The sequence below is a fragment of the Ammospiza nelsoni genome, chromosome 16 (genome assembly GCF_027579445.1).
Source record: "Ammospiza nelsoni isolate bAmmNel1 chromosome 16, bAmmNel1.pri, whole genome shotgun sequence".
In the NCBI taxonomy this organism is placed as follows: Eukaryota; Metazoa; Chordata; class Aves; order Passeriformes; family Passerellidae; genus Ammospiza; species Ammospiza nelsoni.
The window spans coordinates 18,640,373-18,651,130 of NC_080648.1; positions in this window are offsets into that span (position 1 = coordinate 18,640,373).

A 10,758-nucleotide genomic window follows, 5' to 3' on the forward strand; every position below is an offset into this window, starting at 1 on the left:
GGCAGAAGTCCTGCAGGTGGGATGATTTATAGGGTTTAGCAGAGATGAAGAGAACTCGGGGCTCAGCACTTGCTGGGAATTATTACAAAAGTTTCTCACGTCTCTCAGGAGCTGAAGCTCCCTGGGTGCTGCGAGCAGTCCAGTATTGAGCCTTGCAGCATCGTTTGTCTGCAGGAGAGGATCTGCCATCACAGGGGGGTTTGTTGTGTGTCAGCATCCCTGCCATGGCCCTGCATCCATGGGCACAGCCACCAGGTCCATGGGCACAGCCTCCTCAGGGCGTTCTGAGTGCCACGGTTTGCATTTCTTTTAGGGAAGGCCAAAGGAAATGTTTGGGGAATTAGGGAATGCCAGACTGGTTTGGACTGGGAGGCCAGAAAGGATGATTTTGATCCAACCCCTGCCATAGTCAAGGACACCTGCACCTTAAATGAGCAGTGTCAGAGGCTATTCCCCAATGAATGGATGGGACAGAGAAATATTTACTAATAAACTGATAAATACTAATTTAAAATAACTCAGTCATCATCAGAGAGGAGGGGAAAAGCAGATTATGAACAGTAACTTTATAGAGACTTGTGAAGAACTACAGAAGTCCTCGGAGGTTGTTACAGTGCCCCAAAAGGCTCTTTAGTGCTTACACGCAAGGTCAGTGTTTGACTCCTTCCATTACTGCTTAACAAGGAACAGGACCCGAAACAACTGCAAAAGGCAAATAAAAGCTTTACAGCGCGGTCTCCGTGCCAAGCCTCTGCTATGGCTGCAGCCTCCGAAGGGCTGGGACAGAGGCCAGAGGAGAGCAAACTGCGGCCCGGGGCTCGGGGCTCGGGGCTCGGGGCTCGGGGCTCGGTGCTGCCCCTCCCGAGGGCCGCACCAGCTCCCACCGGGCTCCTCAGCCGCTCTACCGAGGGATTTCTACAAAGCGAAACCGCCTGGCAGCCTCCGCTCTCCCAGGCAGAGCGAAAGTGAAACTCCCAGGTGGTTCCGGGCCGTGCCCCCGGGCCCTGGCACGGCAGCCCGGGCCCCGCGGTGCCCAGCCCAGGCCAGGCCCGGCCAGGAGCAGCCCCAGAGGGACAGCTGCGTGCTTTTATTGAGAGAGAGAGACATCTCTAAATAAGCGGCAGAGAAAACAGGAAACCACAGCCCTGCAGAGCGGATGGACACGGTCCCTGTGCCTGCTCCCCCTCAGTGTCCTGCTGCCTGCTGAGCCTGAGACCCTGCGGAGCAATGGGGACACTCGGAGGAGGGCAAGACAATGCCCTGAGTTGCCTTCTCTTTCTACCAGTACTGGCACTGCCACGCAGAACAATCCCAAAGTTAGAGCCAGAGAACCCAGCACGGTTTGGGACCTTAAACCCCATCCTGTTCCACTCCTGTCACGGGCACCTGCCACTGTCCCAGGGTGGCCCAAGATGGCCCTATCCAGCCTGGCCTTGAGCACTGCCAGGGATGGGGTGTCCATTGACATTCCTGAGAAGGGATGGGGTGTCCCTTGTTCATAACACCTTCACAGCCCTGAGCCAGGGATGGGGTGTCCCTTCTCAGCCCTGAGCCAGGGATGGGGTGTCCCTTCTCAGCCCTGAGCCAGGCTCACCCCAAGAGCTGACCCCAGACAAGGTTCCCAGGGGGTACAGAGAAGAATCCTCTGAGAGCTGAGGAGTGGCAGAGCAGGGCAGGGGCAGGGATGCAGGGGCTGGAAAAGCAGTGTACTGTCAGTCAGAGCATCACACACCTCTGGCATTTGGAAACAGCTGATAACAATGGCCAGGAGAACAGTAACGTGGATCAATGTGCAAATTCAATTAGGAAGAGAAAATGAAAATATTACGTGGATTACTAAGCTAACCTGATATTTAGCCTTGAGTTTAGAATTTGTTTGGTTTAGAGGAGATGTTCTAATCGGATTAAAAGTAGGTTTCAAAAAAATTAATAACAGATGTGAATGAAATAGATAATGATTTTCATTCCTGATTATGTGACCAAGGTTATAGATGGGAGGAGGGAATTTAATGGAAATAATGTGGCCATGATGTGTACTTAAGTGTGCTTATGCTTTTCTGATAAAGATTAACTCTTTGCAGTTTCTCTCATTTAGCAAGTGCCCAGAGATCCATTCCTGACCGACCTGAACCCAGGAAGGAGAATTGACAGTCTCAGTTTCCGCCTGATGTTCTTGGAATGTAATCAGGGTCTGAAGGATGTGATTCCTTCTGTGGAAGGCCAGAACACCTTCCCAGAGGGAAGCCGTATCGGGGCTATCCTTCACCCTGAGAGGATGCTACATCTTCAGCCCAGTCCATGAGATTTCCAGCTCACCGGCTCAGGGCACACACAGCCCCAGGACCTGCTCTCCACAGCCAAAGCTTTCCTGATGGACTTAAACTGTTAGAGCCCAGAGCAGAAAAAATAAAGAAATCACCTCTGGAAGCAGGGACAGCCAAGTGCACAAAGCCCTGAGGCAATCTGGGAACTATCACTTCACGGGGAGCTGAATTTCTGGAAGTGGATCATTCTGCACATGGAAGAAGAGACTCTGTGGCTTGTGGCATTTTCCTGATAAGCACAACTCGTGGAGGGACCAGTTGGACTCACTGGTGAGACACCATCACTCCTCCCCTGTCATTCCTGCCATTTCCAGAAGGAGAAAGAGTGATGGTAGAACCTCTCCATCGCCCCTGAGATGGCTGAGGAGCGTGGTGGGGGAGGAGAGCGGTGAATGCTGCAGTGAGGGCATTGCTGTGGAGCACCCAGGACACCTCAGCCAGCAGCTCCAGGTCACTGTGTCCCACATAATTACCTGGGAGCAGCTCTGCTGCTGTTTGCCCTGCTTGGAAAAGCCTCCATGGAGCCCAAGGCTGCCAGGGTGGGTGCATGTGCCCCCTGTGGCTCCATGCCAGGGAACACAGCTTTGCTTTGAGAGGACGGCTCTGACCCCAGCACTGTGGGATCAGTTCCTGGGAATTTACATTCCCCGCCCTTCTCAGATCTTCTGTAACTTCTGAAATGTCTCAGTTGCAAGGAGGAATTTTGGTAAATGAGTCAAATCTTGTCTTTAGAACCTGTTCAAGCTAACAGCCTGAGGGGTAAGGGATTTCAGCCCTCCCCTCTCGTGTCACATTTACTTGGTTGTGTTTCACATTTTTAAGCTTTGGAGTGAAGAGAGAACAGAGACAAATATGTTGTTTGTTTTCCCAATGCCAGATGGATGGATTCAATTTTCAGATTCCTTAAACTGCCAACACTGCAAAATTGTAAAGAAAAAACACCAAAATCATTTGTTTTAAAGATCTGTTGTGGTTTCTATAAACTGTATAGAAATTTTTTGGCATTTAGAACAGAATTGATGCCACATGGACATTCTATCACTCACATATTTTAGTGAGAAGTTTAAGTAAGGTAAAAATGAGCCAATATAGTGCTTCTTTTTTTGCTACTACCTTCATTTACCCACAGAGCTGCAGGTAAAACTCCTCCCAGCCTGCCTTGTGTGTGAGTAGCACACCTGGGCTGTTCACAACCCCACCTTGGTCCTGTACCCTGGGGTTACCCACAGAGCTGGTGGCCACCCCCTGCCCACCCTGCTGATGCACTGGAAGTCCTCAGGGAGCAGAAGAACTGCATGGAAGAGTTCTTTCCAAATGTGCATTATTCCCAAACAGGCTCTGTAGACTGAAGAGCATTTGGAGAAGGAGCTCTCTCTAGCAGTCTACGAAAGGCTTGTGTGAATCACTAAACTATCACAACAATCTGGAATAATTGGCAGTTTTCCACTCCAAACCCCTATTTTATTCTGCTTCTGTCTGCTGGGTCTGGAAGGAGCTGTTTTTGTACAATATCCAGAATTCCAGGAAAACCTGCCGTTCCCATTACACTGCCACTTCTCCGCTTCCAGAAACAATCTGCCACTACCCAGAGCCTCCCAGTGCTTCTGCTGGGCTGACTTTTGCCTGTTAACTGGGGAATGTTTGTGCCCTCTGAGACCTTCCCAGCTCCTGGATGAGGTGAGGCTGCTCCTCTGGCCTGGCAGAGCTCGCCCAGTCCCTGCCCACGTCCCCATCCCTCCGGTCCCTATCCCAGCTGAGAGCAGAGCTCTGCACTTCCACTGCAACCATGCAGGGGAAGGGTGAAGCTGCAACCCTGCAGCTGGATCTGCAGGATCCCTGTGCACAGGGAAATCAGGGACACCCAGCAGCCCCAGGATGGGAGGGACAGCCAGAACTGGGGGCAGCTCTGAGGTCAGGGGGGAACAGCAGTGCCTTCCCTGCTGTGGAGCACTTGGAACCACAGAATCATGGAGTATCCTCAGCTGGATATTGGATTTAACATTTCCTGGGACTGGACCATTAGAATGGAATAAAACTCCAGCATTTTAGATAAAACCATGAGGATTCTCTCCACCTGGTGCCCCAGGGCTCCAAGGGTTAACCAGTTTTCAGCAGTTCTGCAGGGGCTCATCCCAGAGGGGGCAAATTGCTGCAAGCAGGCTGTGCTGTGGAGGTAGGACACCCCCAGGGACACCAGCAGGAGATTGCTGTGGGTACCATCACACACCAGAGCCAAGGGCAAAGTGCTCCCTGGCTACTCTCATCCTGAGAGGGGATTGCTCCCCTTGGAAAGGGAATTCAGCACAAAGGGAATTGGGAAAGGGGGCTCAGCACAAGGGGGATTGGGAAAGGGCGCTCAGCACAAAGGGGATTGCTCCCCCTGGAAAGGGGGCTCAGCACAAAGGGGATTGCTCCCCCTGGAAAGGGGGCTCAGCACAAAGGGGATTGGGAAAGGGGGCTCAGCACAAAGGGGATTGCTCCCCCTGGAAAGGGGGCTCAGCACCAGGGGCCCATCGTGGCTGTTGCTCTGTGTGTGCTGGGAGCTGCAGGAGCAGCTTCTTGGGGTTGGGCTCCTTTGTGCTGTAATTGAACATTTCTAAACCTGCAAGGCAAAGGGAGCACAACTGGATTTAAATGGCCTTATTTGAATTTAACAATCTATTATTATTTTTTTTTAAATTAGAAAAGCTCTGGCCACGCAACAGGAGCGAGGGCTTACCACAGCCTTGAGCAGCAATAACTATGACTCAGACTTATGTGGTTTATTCACTTATTTTCTCTGATTACAGCAAGAAATGCAGATTTGCCATGGCAATCTCTTCATCATATGTCAGGACACCCATTCAGACATAAAGGGCTCCTCTTCCAGAGACCCTCTGAGGTCACTGCTGCTCTGAGATCTTTGGGGACAGAATGTACACAGTTCACTGAGAGGGGCTTTTGATATATTTTAAGAGCAAGATGGTCTCTGGCTGCAGAAGTAATCTAACAACAGCCTTCCTTTGGTAGATTGTTTTTCTTCTTTTTTCTTTTTCTTTTTTTTTTCTTCCCTAACATAGCAGGAGAGTATTTTTAAAGGCTTTTGCCTGGCTAAAATAGATATGAAATTGTATGAATTCCAAGGGTTTAGGGAGATATTAATTAGTGCTGGAGAAAAAATTTTAAAAAGGAATAAAGATTAAGAAATTTAGGTTAGTACCTGAACAAACTTAATATTTGACAGAGCCTAGATATTTGATCTAAGCGTCAGCTCTGTTTTTCCTTTAAGGAGCTACAAAGACTGAAATTCCTGTTTGCCAAAGCAGGATGCTGTCAGTAAATCCCCTGTGATGGGGAGCCTGAGCCTGCCCCGGTGCATGGCTCCCACTCCTGCAGAGATCTTTTCCAAGAAACGGAGTTGGGATGAATCCTGGCATGGTGAACGAGAAGAGACAGAATTCCATCTGCAGCATCTCAGGCACAGGGCACTGTTTAATTGCTGTGCAGTCAGCTCAGGAATGCAGCCAGCCCAGGGGCAGCAGGGCAATGGGGTTTGCCCTCAGCTGGGGAAGGGGCGCTCCTGGAGGGGCACTGGGGAGGCAGGAGCAATCCTCACTGCTTGGGAGCCACACTTTTCCAGATCCTACATTTCAATTTCCAATAAAACACAGCCTGAAACTCTCAGTCCTCCTCCCTGACCAGAGTCCAGCACAGGTGGGGTCCCATGTGCACCCCAGATTCTGGGGACTGCCCTGAGCCATTTACTGTGAGGAGGTAACACAGCAAAGTCTGAGGCCACAAACGCCTGAAGAACCTGCCTGGCACTGGGAACTTTGCTCTGTCTTTGCAATAATTCCCATTCCAATCTCCCCAAGACAAAATCCTGAGAAAACAACCCTCAACACCCACGGAATTCTGCACGAGTTAAAGCACTTTGTAGATCAAGCATGAGCAAATATGCGATGCAAGGCCCTTAAAACGAGTTAAAAGCAAGATGGTTTTGCTCAACGAGATTATGCATTTAATAAGAAACTTCTAAAGAAGCTGCTCTTTTCATCTTTAGGGAAGAAGAGCCCGTGTGTGGGGGTGATGGAGCCGTGCGGGCAGCTCAGCCCTGGCAGCACCTGCGGCACAGGGGAGGCAGGGGCACAGCCTGGGGTGCTCTGGCTGCACACAGGGACAGGAGGAGCCGTGCTGGGCCAGCTGCAGGATTGGCAGTGGCAGTGGCAGTGACAACGGCAGTGACAGCAGCTGTGTCCCTGCCAGGGCTGCAGTGCCCAGCTGCTCAGGGAGCAGGGCTCTGCCAGCCCAGACTGCAGTCAGAGCCTTGCCTGGGGGAAAACGGGGCATTAAATCAGTGTTTGGGCTTTCAGGGGACAGGGGCAGCAGTAAAAGGACAATGAAGTGCAGGTGTGGCCCCGGCTGCCTTTGTCCTGCCCAGGTGCAGCCCTCAGTGTGAGCTCAGTGCTGGGACCCTGCTGTCCCTGAGCTGGCAGAACCTGGAGGTGCCAGCCCTTGGCAGCACCAGCTGCAGGGACACGCCTGTCCCTGCCTGGGGGGTCACAGGGACAGCAAGGGCAGTGCAGCGTTGACCATTTAAAGTGCATTTAGCATTTTTTTCTGAAATAAATACTCTCTGGAGCATTAGGAAGTCGCTGAACGGGACTGTGCTAGGCAGAAATAATTGCCTTGCCATCAAAGCGAATGCAGATGTATGATTAACACAGTATTTATATAATTTCTGGGATCATATAAATAGAGTCACTGTGCAGAGATGGAGTCTGTGAATCACTCATTTGCTTTATGAGAGTGCATAAGCTTTGACTCCATCAGTATCATCAGCTGTGAAGAAACAAGCCTGGTGCTGTAACCACAGATCCTTTTACTGGAATTATTATTTCCAAGTTATCTCTAAAGCAAAATACATGATTTCAAATTATCTCCAAAATCAAATACTTCCAGGTTAAACATAACACGAGAGATGCTTCCAACCACAGCCAATGTCGTCCATTCCTTAGGAAGGCTTTACCTGTGCTTGAGGTCAGTGAAACTTTGAATTAGGGGGAATTAACCATTTTTTTTTTTAATGAAAAGGGATGGATGTTCCCCCTCTGCTTTCCTGCTGGCAGGAAAATCCACTGCACCCATTTACCTGTGTCCAGAGCAGTTTCAGCACTGCCCTGGCTCCACTCCCACCCCAGCAGGACGAGGGGCCAGAGCCCCTGTGCTCAGCCCCCTGCCCATCACAGCCCTGTGCAGGCAAAGCCCTTGCCATATTTTCAAATCCCAAGATATTCTTAAATTATTTTTTTTAATTAGAGCTTGGAATTTTTTGAAATTATTTCTGGCTGCCTGGGATTCTTGTTCATTAAAAGGAAAAAAAAAAAAAAAAGAATCTTTAAATCTGCAGTGACTTACAGTACAATTTTATTGACTTCATATTTGAGGTATATTACCTGACTCCAACAAGGCTGCAGAGGGAATTACAAGTCAGGCCAGAACATATTTCCAGCTAAGACAAGCATAAAAACTTTTCAAAATCCATAGTTCAATACCAAATGCATCATTTAAAAAGAACTGCAATAATTAGCCAAGAGGGGAAAAAGCCACGGAGCCCTAGGTGGAAAACAAACGTCAGAGCCCGTGTCCTTGGAGGGGCCAGCCCTGCTCGTGCTCTGCAGGAGCGCCAGGCACAGTTTCAGGGCTCAGCAAGCAATATGTCAGGAACTGTTCACGTATGGATGGGCTCAGCCATGATCAGGCCCATGTGTGGAGTCACTGAGGGTGAGCAGGGCGCTCAGGGCAGGGCAGGGTCCCCTCCCAACGCCCCCGGGGTCACAGCCAGCCTGGACAGTGCCACCCTCCTGCCCGGGGCGTTCGTGTGCCCAGATGGGAACTGCGCCCAGCGCCTGGGACAGCACAGAGCCACCCTGGCCACGGGCTGGGCCGAGGAGCAGCAGCTCTCACCCAGCAGCTCTCACCAAGGCCAGGGCACAGCAGCACAGACTCTGCTAGCTGGGATGCCTTGCCCATCCAGGAGGCACAGATTCCATATTTTCCTTCCCCCCCCCCCCATAAAAAGCATTTGGTTGTGTTCAACGTGCATTGCAAACAAATTTCTGTCTAAGAGCTTTCCAAAAAAATGACATTCTTGTGTTCCAGCCAGCCCTGCTCACTTCTGCAAATTCAGTATTTTGATAACACAGTGAGGGCTGAGCAACAAATTGGCCAAGAAATGAAACTGATTTAAAAATCCCCCTTTCTGAAGAGATGCCCTTTGGGAAACTCTTTATGGGCTCCTAGAACTTGAAGAAATGAGTGGAGTTTTTTATCACTTTTATAACTTTAGACAAGCAGAGAGAAAAAACAGTGTTTTATGGAGCAGAACTGCTCCCCTCAGAGCTCCTTCACCAGCCTTCCCACAGGAGGGGGAACTGAGGCTTTGCAGCTCTCTGGGCAACTGAAAAGTAACTGAAGAACACTGGATAAAGATTTAATTGGCAGGAATGGTTTGTGCTCTGCTCAGCTCAGCAAGAAATTGGCTGCAGGTCACAGATATGGAGACAGGGAGAGGTGAGGTGGAGCCCCAGCCAGGGTGTGAGGAAATCCCAGTGCTGGGGAGGAGATGGGCAGGGGAAATTCCCAGCCACAGAAGTGGGAAATAGCTCTAAGCACTAAGAGAGACCTGTGATGAACATTTATTTAGTTATTCACTGTCTGCTGTGTCCCCACATCCCCACCAGGTTTGGAGGGAAACGCTGTCCCTGCCCCTCAGGGATCTGTGAGCACACCAGGTGGGAGCTGGCGCAGGCTGCAGGACAGGTGCTCACCCAGAGGGAAAGCTCCAAAAATACCACGGAGAAGAGCCCACATGGGCTTTGGAAGGTCAGATCAGTGGGAACAGCTCTGCAGGGCCCCCAGTAACCTGCCCCAGAAACTGGAGGCAAACCAACTTCCAGCCCTGCTTATCTGGAATGCAGGATGAGTTATAGAAACTATAAAACCCAAAAGATTTATGGCCCATAAAGGCCAGGGATGCTCAGTTCTGCCTCCCCACATTTGACTATACATGGTGGGGATCAGAGGTGCTGCAGACCTGGGAGGAGGACGGGATTAGCAGAGAAAAGGAGGCTTTGGAGCGGCGAGCTCGACAGGGGTGACACACTGCAGGCTGCCGTGCCCATCCCAGCAGAGATGCCAAGCTCCTGGCAGCAGCTCCAGGGGCTCCAGCACAGCAGATGAATCCTTCTGGAAGATGTACAGTACAGCTCTCGCTGCTGCCAAGGGCTGAGGTCATCTTGGAAGGAATCTTGTTTATTCAGGAAATATTTCTGGAAATATTTACATGTCAGGACTACATGTTTAAATTCTTTGACAAAGCAAGCTCTGGGCCACTTGCAGACTTTCTGAAGAGCTTTGCAAGTATTTCTGTGGGGTTTTCTGCAGACAAAAGGCTTCACTGCATCACCATTCTGATGGAGGCATCAATCCCTTTTTCTAAACTAAAGAGATGCACTTCTGTGCTGGAGACTCCAGTCTGAGCAGGAGGCTGCAGCTTTTATTCTGTTCAAAGACAGGAGCCACTTCCTATGCATGGGCTCAGGACGATGCATGCAGAGCCTGTTTGCCAGTGCAGAGCTGTAAATACAGTGAAATTGCTGCCCAGGAGAGGGAACCCAGCTGCCTGCCTGCCTGCCAGGGCCCCACATCCAGCTGAGGAAGCCCTGGAAGCTCCTCTGGCCCTGGGCATGGTTAATATTTTGAGTTTCTGACAGACCTAGGCCGGAGTAAGGGAGAAGGTTTTCAGTCTTCTTTAAACATATGTATGTATATGTGTATATATAGATATATAGATATAAATAAAGTTGTTTCCAGCTCTGCAAGGCCATTACCAGCAGGAAGAGCAGACCCTTCAGGGAACACTCCTGCTCTTGACAGACACAGTGAAGCCCTCCGAGGCATGGTCTGTCCAGGAGAGTGGCTTTGTGCTTCCCTCGGGTGCTGCAGGGGGCAGCAGGAGATGAGCAGGGCTGTGGGAGAGCTGTGGGTGAGAAAGGAGCAGCCAGGGGCTGCAGGGCATGGGGAGGGGACCCAGCCTGCAGAATGACCAGTGGGAAAGAGAGAGGAGCACACCCGGAGTTACCACAGCAGGGCTGGACAGAGGGGAAGTGCCAGCTCCTGCCCACCCTGCTCCTCTGGGGACATTCCCTCTTTTCTGCTAAGTGACAAGTCAGTTATTTGAAGCCAGAAAATGAAGACAGCATGAACTGACAGCCGTGTGTGTTGGTTCTGATTTGCCAACATGCTGCAATATCTACTCTACCTTCCTCAAGCTATTGCCTAATTCATGAGGTCGAGGTGAAATTCCCAGAAGCACAGAGGAACTGTGGCACAGCACCATCTCATAACAGCCTCAGCAGTGTTATTCCCGGGGTTACACACAGTATTCCTGAAG